This window comes from Palaemon carinicauda, chromosome 4, assembly GCF_036898095.1.
Source record: "Palaemon carinicauda isolate YSFRI2023 chromosome 4, ASM3689809v2, whole genome shotgun sequence".
Lineage (NCBI taxonomy): Eukaryota > Metazoa > Arthropoda > Malacostraca > Decapoda > Palaemonidae > Palaemon > Palaemon carinicauda.
In genome coordinates, this window is record NC_090728.1 from 129,103,150 (window position 1) to 129,125,094 (window position 21,945).

Sequence of the window (21,945 nt, forward strand, 5' to 3'; positions counted from 1 at the left end):
CTAATTGTTCAATACTACATGTGCAGTTTATTTATTTCCTTTCTTCCTTTCCTCACTTGGTTATTTTTCCTGTTAGAACCCTTGGGCATATAACATCTTGCTTTTCCAGATAAGGTTGCTGCTAGGCTTGTATTATAATAATAATAATAATAATAATAATAATAATAATAATAATAATAATAATAATAATAATATGGTAATTCGCTTCAACAAAACAATGCTTTTCAATTTTTCCACGTACCGATCAATACTAGATGCAATGTTGATATCAGGATATAGTAATATATTGGCGCAATACTTTTGTTAATATATGAGAATTCTATTTTATATCATATCTATTTTATTTAAACATGAAAACCCTTATTCATTTTAGGGAATAATTTAATTATGCTGATATATTATAGCTGTTACAAGAAGTATTTAACTATTGTTTTTCCTGTCAATGGTCGGTTAAAGAATAAGGAACACACTAGATATATGTTTTAATTTACTATTAAGCTAGTATATAACGTAATATATAGCATTGTTTACACTGATGGGCCATTGAAGTTTCAGTGTTACCAAGTTATAGACGTCAAAAGACTTCCAATTACTGTTAGTATGATGGATCGAGATCCTTTAGCAACCTCAAACATTCAGAATCTTATTACACATATCATTTACATTGTATTAACTATTACTATAATGATGCTTATATGTTGATCTAAGTATATTTAATCAATTTCGTCGGTAATTTGTATATTCATGTTATCTATGATAGACAAGACTATTATCATTGTACGGGAAAATTAAAGTCTAACTTACTAATTTTGCATTTAATTCACTTACGGAATTCATACAATATTCATATAGTAACATAATATAACAAAAGAAATACTATTTGAACGCAATATTAGTAACGAGATGATTATAGATATTACACCTTCTGAGAACATTTCCTCCCTCATGGTCGGAATGCAGTTGAACAATTACCAAAATATATTAAAAGACATCAATAGATGGCGTTGGTGCTCTGTTTATATTAAGAAATATCTGAAACAATTCTCAGTTGTGAAACCAAGGTGTAATCATGTGGGCAGTTCAATATCGAGAAATAAAACAGATAAAAAGAGTTCAATATCAAGAAACAGTATTTGTATTAACTTTATGCATAATTGTTTTTAAAATTATTAGTGCAGTGAAATGGTTTTAGATTCCAGTTGAATTAAGAAACATAGTTTTCGACATAAAACGCTAAAACAGGTAATCACTTCTTCTGTGGTGGTTAACAATGGTAATTACCCTCATTTTCAGTAATTTGGTGATGCTAGGGGCAATATAGTTAATTTTAGTTGTCATTTTAAAGTGAAAATTCTAGTATTGGCAAATCATGTCAAGGAAATGGTATGAAATATTTAATTATATATATATATATATATATATATATATATATATATATATATATATATATATATATATATATATATATATATATATATATATATATATATATATATATATATATATATATTCATTAACTGTAAGCCACCAATTAGATAACTAGCTTGTCCTAATAGCAAAATACTTTTAAAACTATATTTCTGAAAAACGTAATATTCACTCGTCTATATTTTCTAACTGAAGTGATAGCTTGACACTGAAAATCTGAACTTGATATAGATTAGGTTCATTTTAGATTTATTTCTACAAGCAGAGAGAGAGAGAGAGAGAGAGAGAGAGAGAGAGAGAGAGAGAGAGAGAGAGAGAGTTTATCAGTTATTTTTATCTTAAGTACCTAATATTAAAATCATAAAACAAGAAAGGGATAGCTATTTATCCTTTCCATATGCGAGCAGGAAATTAATTTCCTTTTGGAATATATCATAAAAATTATTTACTTGGATATAGTAATAAGGAGTTAAAGCATTCCAAAATTGTTCTCATAAACAAGGGTTGCAACAATGCCAATATATTTCTATCCAGGAATCATTCCATTAATCGCGTATCATAATCTCCTCCCACGTATATTGACGCAAAAGGTCTCGGTTAGATTTCCGGTATACGGTATATTATTTATGTTGGAATATTATGAGGTCACTTAACATTTTCTTGATTATCGAAACATAAGTGGCAGGGGTATAAGGATTTTGTAATGGCCTTCGCGTTTCAGATACTACTAAATTCGTGTGCTTAAGTGTTGTGACATCTTGTAACGACGATACTGATATCACTGGAACTATTCAATTATTTGGGACATATTTTTTATCATAGAAATAAATGTTAATATCCAGAACGAAGGTAATCATTGGTCCTTAGTTTGCAGTATGGCTTATGTAAAATCCCTGCAACATACGAGGGGCGTTCATTGAAGACTTCCCTTGACTCACTTCTAACAGGGAATGGGTCAGTTCAGAGCCGCTGTTACAGCCCCGGTGATTCAGCGCCACAGGTTCAGCACCACAAAAGTTCATCGAAAAATACTTCAGCGCCTGACTAATCACTGTCGCGAACTACTTTTTCAACAAATCTTTTCAAAGTTTTTTTTTTTTTTTTTTTTTTCTCCTTTAGGGTCGTTTCGTCGTTTTTACTAAACTATAATTACTGAAAACTTTGTTATTCATTTTATGGTTGTTTCACCGTTTTTAGGTTATAGTTGCTTTACTTTTGTTGGGTATTCTTTTTTTTCTTGCTATTTCAAATTGCTAGTTTATGTTCAGATATTGGAGCTATAACACCTTAAGAAAATATCTTTAAACTCATGGCTGATTCCTTAAAAAGTAAAATAGGCTGAGAAAAGTTCTGTCTTGACGGCTATATTCATCTTTTCGACAAACCAATCAAATCTCAAGATCAAGTTGAATTTTGCCAAGGCCATGAAGATGGTCGATGCAGGGTGCGCATTTAGACATTGTAAAGAGAGGTGATCATGAATAATAATAAACATACGCATCCCCCTTCTGCAGTTGCCATCAAAGTGAAAAAAGGTGCTAGTGACCTGGCTGAAATGACTTGTGAGCCGCCAAGTATAATTGTCAATAAGTACATTGAAAAAAAATGTCAGTTTCAGGTATGACACGGTCTCCAAACAGGTAAGTATTGCGGAAAATTATTCGTAGAAAATGAAACGAAGTTAACCAGGTCCCTGGAAACCCAAGATCCGTTGAAGAGCTTCAGTTACCAGAAGAATATATAATATATAAACCAAACGTATATACTAATGAAAATTCTTGTTTAATGGATAGAGGGCAGGCAACGAATGGGTATTATATTTGGGAGAGAATGTTGGTTGGAGCACATTGCAACTTCAAACATTTGGTAAGCTGACGGAACATTTGTAGTAGCACCACAGGTATTTTATCAAAATGTATTTTAATACATATCATAAAGTATTCTTTTGTCCAATGAAAAGTTGATTGTGCCTTAGATATTCAAGAAAACCATATTTCTTTAAGATAAGTTACATTCATATGGATTTACTTAGATTTTTTTATTAAGTTAAAAAATATAACATTAGTGCCATATTTTGCCACCCCGTCCAAAAAGTAGGGGGGTGGGAAAATAAGGCACTTGCGCCATTTCATTTTTTTTTCTTATTTTTCTTACTCTTTTCCTCTATGTATGACAAGCCAATATCTTTCTTGCGCTGAAATATTTGGAGCTGAAATGAGTAGCGCTGGGCTTTCTGGTGCTTAAACGGCGGGGCTGAATTGTCGACAGTGAAACTGCGGCGCTGAATAGTACCGTACCCCTTCTAACAGTCATCGACAGACAAAACTTGGATCTGGTATTAATCTTTCTCTAAATAGGGCCTACTCATGGTTATGCAGTTTCCTCATCGTTTTATGCAGCTCTGGAGACTTTGTTTGTAAAAGTTAGTGAGTTGAGCCTCAAACCATGACTCCACCTTAGATATTGGTGTCTCTGCATCTGGAAAACATGTTCACTTCAAAAACTTCTTCATGGTTTGAAAGAGGTGAAAATCAAATGATGCTAGGTCAGGAGAATAAGGGGAGCGGAAGAATTTCATAGCCACAAGACTGCGATTCTATCTGGGCAATATGTGAGTTGTGGACTGGAGCGTTGTCTTGTAGTAGTTGGATTCTTCTGGTCTGCATGCCGTGGCTTTTGAGTTTGATGAATTATCGCTATTTACTCAGAAGCGACGCATACTAAGTCCCAGTAATTGTGGTTGTATGTAAAAGTCGATGGTTTGAGCTTAAACCATGACTCCACCTTAGAAATCAACCTCTTATCATCTGGAAAACCTGTTCCGTTCAGAAATGGTTGAAAAGAGGTGAAAATCACATGGGTCGTGCCAGGAAAATAAGGGGATTGAAAGAATTTCATAGGCTCAAAAGTGCGCTTATGTGTGGATAGTATCGCAGTCCATTGCCATAGATGTTGGGATGCCAGAAAACACCAAATCAATCAATTAACCTGAGTGATATGCGAGTTGTAGACTGGAGCATTGTCTTGCAGAAGTTGGACTCCTCTGGTCAGCATGACAGGCCTTTTGAGTTTAGGGATTCTCACTATTTATACAGTGGAGAAGCATAGTAAAGTATGTCCCATAAATTGTGATACGCTTTGTCCAAAAAAACCGTAAGCAATCATACATTAGGTTTTCTTAATATATATTTCAGTAACGAGTACATTGTAAAACATATATTCATGTATTTCATTCCTCAAACAATCCTTTTAACAAAATATATCCCCATATATATTGTTTTCGTCTCAAGTTCCTTAAACTGGAATTTTATTGAAATATTATTTGAAGGAATCGATAAAGATTCCTGTTAATAGATGAATGGCTCCATGCTCTTTCTTTTTCGGGTGATATTGATATTCATTGCAATAAAAGGGGAAGATTTTTTCAGTCTGAAATGTGTTGTCAAGGCAGGTTACATATTTGTAATATCAGATTAAACTATTTTTTTTTCGTAGTTCAGCTCCAGGATTTGGGGGCGTGCAGCAAATAAAATGGGTTTTGAGCAAAGCGAAAATTCTATTTTCGGGTGAGAGTGCCATTTCATCCTTATGGAAGGTTCCTTTAGGTAGATATCTAAGGGATATTTGCTACAGTGATACTCCCAGAGAAATAAACCGAAGGTCTCCAAGATTCTAACTCCTGGTGCGAGTATCTAATTAAAGATATCGCATAATATCAAGGGACGTATTTTTAAATACGACACATAGCAATCTTCACCCCGAATAGCTTCAACTCTTTGATAAAAGGGGGAAGAGTGCTGCTAGGTAACCGGTGGACATCCTTCCCCATTACTACTACGACTTCATTCCATTTCCTGTTGTTAAGCAGGAATGGCCGCAGATAAAGTAATTCTTGGAGGGGTCAGCAAAGGGAAGGTCCATCGGGATGACAAGGCACTCTCACCCAAAAATAGATTTTTTGCTTTCTTCAAAATCCGTTTTTGTGGCTCAGGCCATGTCATCCTAATGGAGGCTTAATCGAGAATTAACTTGAAACTACTAGAGCTGTGGGTTTGTGTATGTGCCTTCTACCTCGAATTGATTTCCTTATCTGGTCTGCTAGACCTGTATGTGAAATTCCAGTTAACAGTCATTTTCACTAGACCTGGAGCTGGTTTAGTGCTTCCTGCCCCCTGCAGGGAAAGTGTTGACATTGACAATAAGGATTCAAGGCTTGAATTTCCGTAAGAACGGAAGTTAAAATTTAGATATTACCTTTCACATATCTTGGAAATCTGTATCCTGATTTCAAGTTGGGCCCTTCTAGGGTTTAATTAAAACTCTAGCATGTTTTATTTGTCTTCAACTGAGATAGCACCAATAAGAGGCAAATACGTTTAGTATTCTTACCTTGCAACTAGATTATCAAATGTAGTTACAATAGGGTATAAATCTGATCCAGAATTGAAAACAAATCAGTGTCCATATTTTTTCTTGTAGAAAAAAATATGTAATATCATTATCACAATAATGCCACTCAATTGAAATCTATAACCAAATCTGACTGAGTTTTACAGATTTTGGGAATGCATAAACACTGTGACGCAAACGTTCACTGGGCGCTGGTGTTATTGGTTAGATATGCCCCTATATGGAACAGTGTGTTTTTCATCGTTGTGATTTGCACTCGAGGGTAAGTGTACCCCTGCACCCAATGCACTGGAAAGTCCCAAAGCTGTTCACTGTTCATCGCAGCACTAGACAACGGGTTTTATAACACTACCTGCCTCCACCACAAAATGTTTTATTTAATGTACTTGCGTCGCATAGTGTTTGTAAAAGACTCTGGATGATATCCAACCAGTGTATGAGCACAGTCTTCCAAAGTTCATGTTTTGAAAAAAGTTCAACAAAGAAGCAACTTTCCTAAGATCGTGACCTGCGGGTGTATTGTCAGGATCCACTCTGCGAATAAAGTAGGTGAGCTTTCCTCTCAGTTGTCTTAGGGATAAGTTTGATCCTGAGGTTTCGTCTCTGAAGAGCTGTCCTTCCATGAAGTCTGAAGTTCTTCGAAGATAGACCTTAAGACACTCTACTGGGTACAGAGAGGTATCTTCCTTCAGTTGGCAGATTCTCCAAGGACCCCACCTCTTGGTGGGTAGCTCATTCTTGACAAGAAAGGAAAGATCACGAAAGTTTTTCAGTTCTCCTGTGTTGAGGAACTGAATATAGCCTTCGTTTCTAAATAAGGCCACTATTTCATTAACTCTAGCTCCTGATGCTATGGCAAACAGAAAAATTAATTTCTGTGTTAGATCCTTTAGAGTACAATTGTCATTGTTTAGGTTCGAAGCACATTGCAAGACTTTTTCCAAAGACCACGTGATGGGCTTTAGTGTAGTTGCTGGCTTGAGTTTAACGCATGCTTTCAGGATATTATTAAAGATTTTACTAGAGAGGTCCCATCCAAAAGCGTAAAGAATAGGTCTAGCCAACGCTGACTTACACGAGGTAATCTTAATGGAAGTCAGGACTTGTTGGTGTAGGAATATGAAGAAAGCTAGACAGAAATCTATCAATATCTGTCAATCCCTTGATTTCACAAAGGACAACCATTTCTTCCATGACGATTCATATTGTCTCCTAGTCGAACTTGACTGATACTCTTCGATGAAGTCTACTTTATCCTTAGAGATTCTAAACCCCTTGTTAGCCGTTAGGGCAAAAAAAATCATGAGATGTAGGCTGTTGGTTCTTAAGGATGAAGTGTAGGCAGTCAACTTCTGGACCAGTTGGGACAATACTGGGTCCAGCAGAGGGAACAGCTTCAGTTTCAGTTCTGGAACTAGAGGGAACCAATTGCTTTTGGGCCACTTGGGGGCCACTACTGCTGCTGTCCTTCTGAATGATCTTAGCCTGTCGAGGACTCTTAGCGAGAGGATGGTTGGTGGAAACAGGTAAATGATATTCCACCTGTTTTCTTTGAGGGACATGGTGTCCATCACCTCTGCTTGAGGGTCCATCTAAGTAGCTACATAATGAGGTAGTTTCTTGTTGTCGCTCGTTGTGAAAAGGTCGGTCTGCAGTTCAAAGAATTTTTCCGGGGTGAAGGAGAATGGGTCTACGTCTAGCTCTTGTTCGCGGAAGTGGGTATATAATTATTAACACGGACGTGGGGTATGTTTTACCCCGTTTAAAAAAAAAATAAAAATAGTTATAAATAAAATTTATTGATTCTGAAAACATAAACAGAAAGTACATATTCTCTAGTGTATTATATTCAACCATTTTAATGACTAGCAACTGAAACTACATATTTCAAGGACAATTTAAAAAAAGTATAAAAAAATACTAAAATTTTTACTTCTGTTGCTAAAATAGAGTGAGTAAAATCTACTATTCTTATAAATGACTTGATTTTTGACCCACACACTCTCAGGGTATCGGGGTATCTCAGCTATGGGTATCACAGCCTCCTGGCAGGCACACACACTGTATGGGACACCATAAAATAATAACTATAAATTCTTTGGTGGAAATAAATGAAGTTTCTGCAAAAAAAAAAAAAAAAAAAAAATTCGTAGAGGTATTCCTGTCTGTGAACACTAAATGATCAAGAAATGTTATGATTATGTTTGGACAGTCAAAAGACCATATTTGAACAAAAAAAAAATCTTCTTTTACAATTATTTACCATTGAAAATGGTAATGAGCAATACTGGCAGTTTCAGTGTACAGTACAAACAATTCATATTCTCGGTGATGGACTGTGCATGCCCTACGTATACCAGTATGTAGTTCTAGTACTAGTAGTAGTAGTAGTAACTAAAGTTCTTACCTGTATTAGTGTGGGCAGTCCACGCACCAAGTGTAGATGTGTTGAGGACACACAGGGCGTGTACAGCCTTGACACCTGTGTAGTGTCTTCCTGTCTTGGCCCTGTCACACAGTGAGCACCGCACCATGGGAGCCCTGCTGTCCGCCATCACTGTGAGACCTGCTTGATCATCCCTGACAGGTAAAGGAATATTGCAGACTGTGTTGATCACAGTTTTGATGGTTCTGGGAATCCTTGTGTTGAACATCCTCTTTCCTGCCCATGCTTTGATAAGGGCCTCTGCCATATTTTGCATATAGAAGCATCTCTCAATTGGTTTAGAATATTGTCTGCAGATTTTCCTTGCAGATTATCCACGAGTTGATTACACAGGAATTTATCATCCCATAGAAAATACTCATGGGCCACCTGCTTGTCTTGGGTGAAACTGAGTATATTGCACACATTTGATCGAATGCATCTACTCCACTTTTCGTCTCATTATAAAAACAAATGATCTCGGGCTTGTCATTTGGCATTTTGGTTGGCTATGTGTGCATTGATGATAATAGATACACCAACTTCTTTTTCGTTCTTGAAGTGTCCTTGCAGTATGACACCAACATCATGTCATTCACGAATAAGAATGCACAAGAACCTACCATCCTAGTTCTTGTTTCTTTCATTTTCTGGGGAATTTCTTTCTTGTTTGCTTTCACAGTGCCAACTAGGGTCATGCCGCAGTTGTGTAGAAGATCAGTGACCAAGGGCACAGAACTAAACCAATTGTCGGTGGTTACGTTTCTGTTTCTATTGTGGTAGGGTTCTGTAAGATCCTTTGTGATCTTATGACCAACGTTTATGCCACCCCGAGCCTGAGGTTGTGTGTCTTCTTTCTCCAGGTAGGGTATTGCTCTCAGCATGTACTTGCTTTTACTGTCACATATAAGGAAAAGTTTGATCCCATATTTTGCTGGTTTGCTAGGAATATACTTGCGGAATGGGCAGTTTCCATGGAATGCCAGCAGCTGCTCATCCACTGTAACTGTTTCACTTGGGACGAACATTTTCCCACAGTTGTCAATAAAGATGTCCCAGATAACACGAATAGCTGCAAACTTGTCCGTTGTCTGTCTCTGAGCTCTCGTGTCTTTGTCACCAAATCCCAAACAACTGAGAAGGAAGCAGAAGCGGTCCTCTGACATGGCTGCACGATAAATTGGTGGGCCGGTCTTGGGGCTAAATATTTCCCTAGTTGTCAGGTGGTTATCCCTCTGGCCACCATGGCCACCACTGAAGATCAATAGTCCCAAAAGTGCACATATCTCATCCGGTTCTGTTAGGGATAACCCTCCTCTCCGGTTAGTATACTTGGCTGCCCGCTGAGGAATTATTTTGTTTGTCCATTGCACTATCTCGTCGATAATATTATCTCCAAAGAACAAGCTCAAGGCTTTTTCTGGGGTGTCTGCACTCCTTGCCTCCGGTGTTGGTCCTGAGGTGATAGGACCAACAATGTTCCGTGCTAGTGTCCTTACTCTACTGGATGACTGTGGTCGACAATTCCACCTATAGCCAGACTTGGATGTCACTGTACTGGTTCCTAAGTCATGCATTCTTGTAGCCTTGTCTTCTTCATTAGCATTGCTCCTTTGTCTTCCCCTGGCAACAGGAGGAGGCACAGCAGGGTCAGCAGAGGGAGGAGGAGGCACAGCAGGGTCAGCAGAGTGAGTAGGGGTCACAGAAGGGTCAGCAGAGGGAGGAGGAGGCACAGCAGGGTCAGCAGAGGAAGCAGAAGGCACAGCAGGGTCTGCAGAGGGAGCAGGAGGCACAGCAGGGTCAGCAGAGGGAGTAGGAGGCACAGCAGGGTCAGCATAGGACAAAGCTTGTGTAGCACCTCCTCGAGCAGCATTACCACGGCGTCTCTTACTCACCCTATTTACAGCAGGGGTAGCAGTAGAGGTACCAAAGGTAGGAGAGGCTGGGCGGTGGACAGAGTGGTGCATTGAGGCTAGAGAGGGGGATGGTAGAGAGTCGTCCAGGTGTTGGTGGGGAGTGGAGGGAGGGTGAGGCCTGACGTCTATTTGGCTGGCAACACGTGGCTTGCGAGGTGTTGATGTAGTTAGTTTTCTCTTTCGGGCCCTACTTTGAAAACATTGTTCATCCATAAACTCCTCACTATCATCATCACTACTAGGTGGTTGTTCATAATGTTTGTCCATATCTGAGCCATCTTCGACCTCATATTCAACATGATCTATCTCACTTTCATCATCACTTTCAAATATTGCACTCACATCTGTTAAGCCTGAATTGTTCATTATTTCATCTAATTCGGCCTGAGAATAAAAAACTTTCCATCCATCTTTCACAGTTTATTATGAGTCTTTATCTACTTAGTTTATCTAGTCACTGCTATACTATGATAACTGTGAAAATAGATTATTCAAGGCCTGAAAACATAAAAACATGAAAATACACAAAGAACTAAAAACAATCAAAACACATCAACACTGCACTTGGGCAAAATATACCCAAATGTTTTTATTGTTTATCACTGCAATTGGGAACAATATACTCACATATATTAGTATTTTAACACTGCACTGGGGTATAATATTCACACACATATTAATATGTTAAGACTGCTGTGGGGTATAATATTCCCACACATATTAGTATGTTAAGACTGCTGTGGGGTAAAATGTACCCAAACTCCCCCCCACACACCCCCACAAGTGATTAATCACAGAGACACTACCTCCCTCCAATAGACCTGACAGAAAACTGAAGCTACATGGCTGTTAAGCTTGCTAAGTGACCAGACCACTCAGCAAGGATAAAAGAAAAATGGCGTGGGTATAATATACCCCACGTCCGTGAACAAGGGCTAGGGACCATTCTGTCTCTATGGGCTTTTGCCTATATGGAGCGTCCACCGTGACATTGTGGAACCCTTGTAGGTGAACTGCTGATATGTGCCATCCCTTCTTCCTTGTCAGGTGGAAGGTGACTAATATTACATGTCCGATGTGAGATGATCTTGTGCCTTGTCGATTTAGACATTTTGCTATCCCTTAATTTTTCAGGGCCAATCTGATGTGGATTGTTCTGCGAGGGGATAGTCTCTTCAATGTCAGGAAAACTGCCAAAGCCTCTAAAACGTTGATATGAAAAGTTTTGAAATGGTGCGACTAATTCCCTTGCACTTTTCTCTCATGAGAATGGCCATCCTATCCTTTCAAGGAGAAGTCAATGTGTACTCCACTTATGGTTGTGGTGGTTGCAGGGGAATTGTTCGTGCTAGGTTCTTTGCTGTTGACCACGGCCTTAACTGCGTGCGCAAAAGGGCCTGGGGCAATCTTGGTTGATCTATTCAAGCGTTTGATGCGTATCTTCTCTATACTCCTGACGCATCTTTTAGACGTGCTTTAACACCGGGTCTGTCACTGCCGCAAACTGGAGAGAGTCCAATACTCTTTGTTGTTGGCATCCTGAGATCCTCTTGTGACGGATTAGTCTCTTGACAGATTCCTCTATATCTCTCCTCTTCTTGGATGGAATAGAGAGATGGTGTGACTTCAAGTCCTGTTGGATTCCTAGCCATTGGAACTTCTGAGCTGGAGGATGGCAAAACTTCTTGCGATTGATATTGAAGCCCAGGTGTTCCAGAAATTGGATCACCTTGTTGGCTGCCTGCAGAAAAGTAGTATTGTATGTTACCCATACCAGTTAATCGTCTAAGTGTGCTATTACTTGAACTCCTTCGGAGGGTAGCTGCTGGACCATTATGTCGGCCGGCTTCATGAATATCTTTGGGGCTGTATTCAGTCTGAAGGGCATTGCTCTGAAGACACAATTCTTCTGTAGCATGAATCCTACTTAGGAGAAGAAAGAGTGGCTCAATTGAGACTGTGTTTGCTCCTTTTGGTAGAAGGGTCCTTTTGTGTTGCCAAGTAAGCATCCAGAACTTGTTGTTCTCGATGAACATGTTGAGTAGAGAGAAGTCTTGAATGACTCTGAGTTTTTCCAAGTCTTTCTTGGGAACAGAAAACAGCCTTCCCCTGAATTTTACGTACTTCGCTTTCCTCATCAGTTTGTTCAAGAGTTTTGGGGCATATTCTTCTCACGAGGGGTGGAGTGTTGGAAAGATTCTGGAAAACGGGGTGGAGTTCTGTTCCATTTCCACCCGAGTCCATTAGTTAATAGGCTGTGGGCCCAGGGATCGAAGGCCAAGCGATCCCGAAAATGACACGGTCCACCTCCTACCTGGAACCTGTCTTTGGATAGGGGTTCCTGTGGATTTGTTTTCATGACCACGTCCTACTCGGTCCCGGGAGGAGTTACCTCCGAGGGAAATTCTCTTAGTACTATTTGCTTTCTGACTAAGGTGAAAGGAAGTCGACCTCCTCTGAACGTTGGGGTTAAACATTGGCGAATGAGCTACAAGTTGTTGAGGGACCTTCTGGAAGGTGGTCTGAGGTATTGTGGTCATAGTCATAGCAGAAAGTTGTGCAGGTCTGTGAGGTCTCTATGCCTTTTTATTCTTAGGCAGGAGACCTCCGTCCAAGGAAAATTTCCTCTTTCAGCTCGTGCCCCACTTTTGGAGAAGGTTCCAGTTCTCCGTGTTTGCTCTGGCTATGATCTCTTGGACTAGTTCCTGTGGGATAAGGTCTTTACCCCAGATGTTCAAAGGTAATCTGTTTCCTTGGTTTGTGTCTTATGGTCGCTGAGGCCGAAACGAACTCACTGCAGGCTCTCCTCGCTTTGAGGAAGGCATATAAGTGTTTCATAAGGGTACCCATGTGGGACTTAGCCAGGAAAATGAACATTTCTTGGGCGTTCTGTAGACCTGCACTCATTTCCAGGAAGTTCTGATGAAAAAGGGAGGCCCCAAGTCTCTCCTTCGTCTCCTGTTCCCTCCTCAGAAGAAGGTCTGGCAACTTTGGAAGGTTCACAATGAACTGCAGGCCTACTATCTCTGTATCCAACTTAAAAACTGAGAAGGTTAGGTGGACATCCATCCAATTCTCCTCGCAGGCAGGCAGTGCTAGAGAGAATAGTTTATATTCCTCTAGGCTTGGGCAGGGCTTGCCCTCGTTAACTGCCTTGACGGCAAAGTCTAGGTGCTTTCTTGATAAAGGGGAAAGAGATGGAGGAAGGAACAAGAAAGGTGGGATTTCTCAGGTCAGAGCAGAAACTTTGGAGTTGGTGTACCCGGCTCCTTTCAAGGTTTTCAGGAGGATGGCTTGCTCCTTGTCATGCTCAAAGACAATGACCCCTTTGGTTACCGTTTCCTCATGGGTTACATGTTCATCCCACAGTCCCACGTAACATTCTGGGTAAGCTGAAAAGCTAGGCCAGAACTCAAGATCTTCAATTAGTTTGGTCCCCAACTTCTCCGAGACAAATAGTTGCCCATTCACCATGGGCATATGTTCCACATACCTCCAGGGGTTGGTTTTGGAGCGGTAAGAGAGATTCAGCACCTAAAGGGGCTTCTTAGTAGAGCTCTTGGTATGTCTGGGGGGGCCCATCCTCTTTTACAATAGTATATGTTGTAGTCTGAGTGATTCTCTCATCATCTCTTGTACCTTTTGGTACAACTCAATCATCTGTTGAATCGAAGTGTGGATCTCTTCTTCTTGGTGGCATTTGCCACTGGTAGTGAAGTTAGGATTTAAGAGGTTGACAGCATAGGTTGGTATGCCATTACGCCGAACTGAGGGTCTTCGGTAGCCGTTGAAACGTATCCTTCCTCTCCCGCTTGTGGATTTTCCACGTCTTCTTCGGGGCCTCTTGTAGTAGAGCCTTTTCATTGTCAATGGACACTTCTGACGTCCTTTCTTGGTGGATGTCCATGCCTTTGAGTGCGTTTTCTATGTCTGCGTCGATCTTCCGTTGTATGAGGGAAGACTGGACAAGTTCCTGGCGCACCACGGCGTTTGGTAGAGCCTTGGGGAACAGTAAGCATCTTAGGGAGTCGTGTGGTAAGTACAGTCCCTGGAAATTCTTTTGGAATCTACTCACCCATTTGCGAAGGTTCTCCCTCGCTGTATCTCTAGTTTCTATATTGACTGAGGGAGTTTCTCCGAAGCCTTTGTTCAGCAGGGTTGAACAGGTGGGGCAACTCCCGACACAATGCAGCAGGGGGTTTGAGTCCTTCACTTTGTGTGGCCACAAAAGTCATTGCCTTTTTGGTTGCAGGCTAAGGCTGCACACTTCTCCATTGGCTCCTCCTGTAAAGGAAAAGGGGCTCAATGAGTATAATTTTTAATATCAGTGATATAAAAGCATGACATTTTTATCAACAGTACTAATTACTATCGTTTATAATAGATTAGGATAGTAAGCTTGAAAGGAAGTAGAAAAGACATATCTGTGTTTCCCCTCCTAGGCCATTGATGACACCTTCGTCCGTAATTAATATTTTAGTTCCCTGATAGGGAGAATACAAGGTAAGAGTAAATTCTAGGGACTAGAATTAGGGTTAGGATGCGCTATACTAATGTTATCTACCTGTAGTATATATTAACACTGATCGGTGATTTATTAGGGTACCGATGATCGAAGAAACCATCTGGGTGTTGAGGGATTACTCAACCTCAACATCATATCGTTGTCCCAAAAATAGACTGTGATAGGAAACACAAAGTATGTTAAAAAATAAGTGTACTACTGTATATTTGTGTACTGTAGTTCAGCTAGCGCACTGCCGGGGTTAGGTTAGTACCTGGCGGAACTAACTGATAGAGAGAGAGAAAGCATTAAGGAAGGAGATTTTCCTATTATTATGGATTTGCACAACAATTCGAAGTGTAGGAGGACTACCAGGTCGCCTACTGCCTCCTTGCCAGAATGAGAGTTCCAATGGAAGGGGTAAGAATCCATCTGAATCTGGCTTCCATCCATCCACAAAAGGCCTGCCGCCTGCTGTACTGCCGGCGGCAATAATTGTGGATGACAGACCAAGAGAGGGCTAAGGACTTCTCAAAAGTATGTTAGGTTTCCCACCGGCAGCCGTCAGGGCTGGTTTAATCTTCCCCCAGTGACATTCACTTCCGGTGAAGGAAGGCCATAAGGGGGAAGGTGGCTGAGGCTGCTGAACTAACTGCCCCCAGCAGGGTACCAGCCGGTAATGCAATCCACCTGGCCAGCCAGGATGACAGTCAGAATACTGGTGAAAGAATGTTGCGACAGCTCTGCCATCACTAAAGGACAGAAGGGGGAAGGGGAAGGGTCTTGTAGTTCACTGAGAAGATAGGTGGAGGCATGTATGCCGCCTACCTACAACAGTAAACTGAGGAAGCATGGCTTTCTCTGCTAACGACGTCATCGGCGGCAGAAGAAACATGGTTCCTTTGTTGGCGACATCATCGGCGGCAAGACAAGGGCACCCTGAGTTCGTCACTATCTAAGTCAAAGCCGCAGCTCAACGGCAATGAAGAAGACAGTGGTTGCAGCCTGTGGCGGTGGCAGCACTCAGGGGGGGAGGAAGGGTTTACCCTCTCTTCTTTGAGAGAAAATATATATCATACCTTATCCACAGATTCTAAAGAATATAATTTCTCATCCACATCCATAAGGAATGGTAGGGTGAGGCTAAGCATGGGGAATTACTTTACTAACATATAAATGAGCGAGAGTAGTCTCAATCTGGTAGGATCCCCGATCAATATTTGGTACCGCCAGGGCTCCCGCCGCATACGATTAGTAAAGTCACATAATAGGAAGAGGAATTAAATTCATGAATGCACGATCAACACCTGTATAATTTGCTTAAATAGCTAAAATTATAGTTTAATACCGGGAAATGTTGCCCTACTGACTAACTAAAATGCAATAGTAATGGACAACTGCAGTCGTAGAATGTCTGCCTCCGGTCTGGGCAAAGCTCACCTAAACACGCTTAAATTATCGAAATCTAACTGTGAAAAGGGAGACTAGAATTTTACACAGGAAAGAGTTAATACTCAACTTTCCTAAGGATGAAAATGCTGGAGATTGCATGATGATTATTCTAAAAACTTGTAACACAACACCGGGTTAACGGAAGTACAACTCTCTTAGAGAGCTACAAGAAAAGGAATGAAGTCGTAGTAGTAATGGGGAAGGAGGTCCACCGGGTACCTTTATCGGCACCCTGTGACGGCGCCGAGTAAGGGTGTGAACTCAAAGACAGATTGGAAACGACTGAGTTATATTGTTGTGGAACACTCTCCTTATATACAAAACCTCAAGGCAACAGGACATGACAAGTTCACAAGACAGACAATATCACAGAGGAAAAACCAGACATGAATTTTCATGTTCGTTTTAGTGCGAGGGAAGAGCGAAGACACAAGCATAATATATACAAAAGGAATTATGTACAATTGTGTGAAACTCGGTTGGTATATTGCTCCCCCCCTAAAAATGACATACTGTACATGTTAAATAGGGCGCCCTGATCTAGAGAGGCGAACTGTAGGCGGGTCATCTGGTAGAAGATAAGCAGGTTTTAGACGATCAATGGAGACCCAGTCTTCTTTGCCCCGAATGTTTAGGAGGAATGCTTTCGGACTGCGTCGGGCTTGTAAGTCTGGCGGCACGGAGTAAATTTTCCCACGACGTGACGTATGCGCTGGAGATCGTCGGAGGAGGTTGTAGAAGGAAAAAATTCGGCAGGAACGACCAACGGGTCGCCATACACCATTTCGGCTGCCAAGACGTCGAGGGCGTCTTTAGGAGTGGTCCTTAGTCCCAGGAGGACCCAGGGAAGCTGAGTAAACCAGCGGGACATCAAAGCTGCTTTGAGGGTGCGATGAAAACGTTCAACCATTCCATTGGCAGCGGGGTTGTAGGCCATTGTCTGATGTAGGGTGATGCCCAGGAGATTCGCTAATGACGTCCATAATTGAAAGGTGAAAGTGGTTCCCCTGTCAGAAGTAATATGCTCAGGGATACCGAGTAGAGCGGTCGATGACGGTAAACAGGTAACGATGTCCTTGTGATGTGGGTAGGGGGCCTACAACGTCGACGTGAATGTGTGCGAAATGACGCTGAGGTTGAGGAAAGGTGCCCATTCCTGAATCCATGTGTCGATGTACTTTGGAAGTTTGGCAAGAAGTACAGGCACGGACCCAATCCTTAGCATCCTTAGAAATGCCGTGCCAAATGAACTTCGTCTTCAGCAGCTGTGCAGTAGAACGGAACGAGGGATGTGAAAGGCCGTGGATGAGATCAAACACCTGTCGGCGCATGGGAGCAGGAATCCAAGGTCGCGGTCTACCAGTACTGACGTCACAGAGGAGGCTGGTGTTGGAGTCTTCGAAGGGAAAATCCTCCCAACGGAGGGACGTGCAGGATGTCCTACAAGCTTGATACTCTGGATCGTGTCATTGGGCTTCAGCCAGGGCGTTGTAATCCAATCCCAGTTGGACGGCAGCCAACGTGTTTCTTGACAGGGCACCGGCAGCGGGATTCATTTTCCCACGGACGTATTGGAGGGTGCACTTGTATTCAGTAACGGCGGAGAGATGCCGGCGTTGACAGGCGGACCAGGCGTCAGACTGTCGAGTAAAGGCGTGCACCAGAGGCATGTGGTCTGTGCGAATGACGAAGGGCGTACCTTCTAAAAAATGGCGAAAGTGACGGACAGCCAAGTGCACCGCCAGCAATTCTCGATCGAAGGTAGAATAACCCGATTCTGCCTTGGACAGTTTTCTGCTGAAGAAGGCCAATGGGCGGGGCGAGCCTTTGACCACCTGCTTGAGTACTGCACCAATAGCGATGTCGCTGGCATCGATGGAGAGAAGGAGAGGGGCGTGTGGGATAAGAAAAGTGAGAGCCGCAGCAGTTGATAGGGCCTTCTTTGCATTGCAGAAGGCTGCTTCTTGAAGGGGACCCCACTTCAGGTCCTTTTGCTTGCCCTTGAGGGAGGCGTAGAGGGGAGCAAGAGTGGCGACAATGGCTGGTAGAAAACGGGGATAATAGTTGATCATTCCCAAGAATTCCTGCAGAGCTTTGACGGTCGAGGGCGCGGGGAAATTCTGAACGGCTGCTACTTTCTCAGGGAGGGGATGGACTCCTTCAGGAGTGATACGGTGCCCTAAGAACGACACTTCGTTGGCGCCAAAGGTACACTTGTTGTACCGGACTACAAGGCCGTTTTGTTGCAGGCGGTCGAGCACGATGCGCAGGTGACGGAGGTGTTCCTATTTTGAGGAGAACACAAGTATGTCGTCCACAAAACATACACAGAAAGGGAGGTCCCCTAAGATGCCATCCATGAGACGTCGAAACGTTTCCCCAGCATTATGAAGGCAAAAACATGAGTAATTGAAGGTGTATGTGCCAAACGGAGTGGTAATGGCGGTCTTGGGGATGTCTTCTGGGTTCATAGGCACCTGATAATACCCCTTCAAGAGGTCGAGCGTAGAGAAAACCTTCACTTTGTGCAGGTAGGAGGTTACATCGGCAATGTTTGGGAGGGGGTAGTGATCCGGTTCTGTTTGCATGTTCAGGCGCCTGTAATCCCCGCATGGACGGAGGGAGCCGTCTTTCTTCAGAACAATGTGTAAGGGTGACGACCATGGACTGGAGGCGTTTTGGCAAAGGCCCATTTTCTCCATTTCGGCGAACGTCTGTTTGACGGCTGCCAATCGTTCTGGTGCCAGACGTCTGAATTTTGCGAAGACTGGGGGTCCCGTCGTCTTGATATGGTGATAAATACCTTGCTTGGCAGGAACCGTGGGCGTTTGGCGAAGTTCTGGGCTGAAAACTTCCGGGTACGACGTGAGGAGCTGGGCGTAGGCATCCGTGGGTGCGCTGATGTGGAGAGCGAGGTTAGAGGGGGCGGGTTAAAGAGGTGTCGGGAAGTACGAGTGTGCGTTGATCAATCGTCGGTGGGCGACATCGACCAGAAGGGGGAAATGAGAGAGGAAATCCGCACCGAGGATTGGCATTGTGACGTCAGCAACGAGAAACTTCCAATTAAATTTACCGTTTCCGAACGATAATGTGAGGTTCTCGTAACCGTAGGTGGGTATCGCAGATCCGTTGGCAGCTACCAAGCGGATGTCGGCAGATGTAGACAGACTACGTTGTGCCTTGAAGAGTTTCCTTGGCAAAAGAGAACGACAAGCACCCGTGTCTACCAAAAATCGCACGCCCATTCTTGCATCCTGTAAAAAGAACAGATTAGAAATATGGGAGGCCACCGCCACAAGCGATGGCCTGCTTACACGTTTTTTGGCCACTGATAATCTTTGGCACATTTCTTCGCGGTTGCCCCGAATCGGAAGTGGTAGTATCAAAACTGCGGCGGATGGGAGGTAGTAAGTGGCTGTAGAAGTCGTTCGTTGTGGCGCGAGCGATTGGTGGGTGGTGGGCGGCTGTGTCGCCGCTTCGGCACGTCACGGGGTAGGCGTGTATGTCCTACGGCATTCATATCAGCTTCGGTTGACGTTGTATAGGCATCCTCGTCTTCAGGGTTAAGGCGTTGATGGAAGTCTTGAATTGGCTGTCCATAAGGGCGTCGGGTTTGGTCATCAAGTCATTCATGGGTAAACTATCGACATCGGGTATGGCAGCGCGTACAGGTTCAGGTAAACGGCGTATCCAAAGGGCACGGAGTAGGTTCACCTCACGAGGAGAGCCATCTGCAGCAGGTTGAAGGCGAGCGATACTGGTCATTTCCCTGAGGGCATGCAAAGCCCTTTGGTCCCCCAACGGTTGTTGCGAGAGCTGAAAAAGCTTTGCTATACGGGCGGCTGGCGACGGTGAGTACTGCTGCAGAAGGTATGATTTGAGGGCGTCATACGCTATTGGGGTGTCTCCTTGTTCACAAAGCCAGTCGGATATTTCTGGGAAGGTGTCCTCGGGTATCGCCGCGAGAACATAATCCGCTTTGGTGGTTGAGCGAGTCACGCCTCTGGTACGAAAGTGGACTTCAGCGCGTTGAAACCAAGCAAACGCCTCTCCAGTGGTGAATGGTGAAAGTTTCAATGGGGCGGCCGCGGCGCCCATTGATGTAGTCTCCGTCATAGTACCAACGATGGAGGGGCGAGGGAGGTGGGGTGGAAGGCAGTGTGAGCGAGTCGACTTCCGGGGTCACCAATGTGACTGCGCCAAGTAAGGGTGTGAACTCAAAGACAGATTGGAAACGACTGAGTTATATTGTTGTGGAACACTCTCCTTATATACAAAACCTCAAGGCAACAGGACATGACAAGTTCACAAGACAGACAATATCACAGAGGAAGAACTAGACATGAATTTTCATGTTCGTTTTAGTGCAAGGGAAGAGCGAAGATACAAGCATAATATATACAAAAGGAATTATGTACAATTGTGTTAAACACGGTTGGTACAACCCCCTTCTCTCACCACTCTTCCCCCTTTCATGAAGGAGTTAAATCTATTCGGGGTAAAGATTGCTATGTGACCTATCTAAGAATACGTCCCCTGATATTATGCGATATCCTTAATTGGATACTCGTGCCAGGAGGTAGAATCCTTGAGACCTTTGATTTATTTATCTGGGAGTATCACTGTAGCAAATATCCCTTAGTAAGCTACCTAAAGGAACCTTCCATCAGGACGACATGGCATGAGCCCCCTAAAAAGAAATTAAACTGTTATTGAAGAGAAAAAGAACATTCTTTTAGCTGTACTTTTATTGTCTCCCTTAATTGCTTTGTAAATGAAAAGACCACATTTCAAAGACTTTCAATTTGTAAAAGTAATTGAAGCTCATTTCCCGAGGATGTGTTTACAAGAACCTAGAGCAATGCTTTTATCCGCTCACAGTCTATTAAGGTCTGAGAAAAGACCTTTAGCAAAGCAGTTCAACTGTTATGAAGGTTGGTCGGGGCACAACTATGCTATAGCCAACATTACCTCCCATATAGATGAAGAGACAGATATTCTGAAACGTGTGTATGCAGTTTAGTCACTCCCAGAGTACCAAGTGGAAAGTTGTAATGCGAATTTGTAATATTTTATAAGTTTTATAAAACATAGTCAACGTTTTGGCTGTCCCTTATTCCCAGTCACTTTCCGTCAGCACAACAACGTAACCCTGTTCATATCAATTTAGTTATTGTATGTGTATTCGTAAATACATAATTTGAAATGAATATCGTTGTGAGTTAATACTACATAATTGCAAAATCTTTTTTACCCTAATAGTGTACAGGTTATAAAACAAATATTTTATTATCTTTTCAGTTCATATTACTGAATTGATACTTGAGATCCTATTTTTTGTCATATTCATCACAGTAATTGAATATTAAAGTATTATGTTTTAAGTTATTATCAATTTATATCATTAAAAAAAATCAGTTCAAATTCCTATAATACTGAAATATTTGATGGATAGTTTGCTTTCTATTGAACATCAATCCAAGACCTAACTCAGTCCTTTTGTCAGTAGAAATATCTTAATTCAGATACTACTACTACTACTACTACTACTACTACTACTACTAATAATAATAATAATAATAATAATAATAATAATAATAGTAATAATAATAATAATAATAAAATAATAATAATAATAATAATAATAATAATAATAATAATAATAATAATAATAATAATAATAATAATATTAATAATAATAATTATTATTATTATTATTATTATTATTATTATTATTATTATTATTATTATTATTATTATTATGCAAAAAAAAAATATATAACTTTACTGAATAACAGAAGGAACTCTTA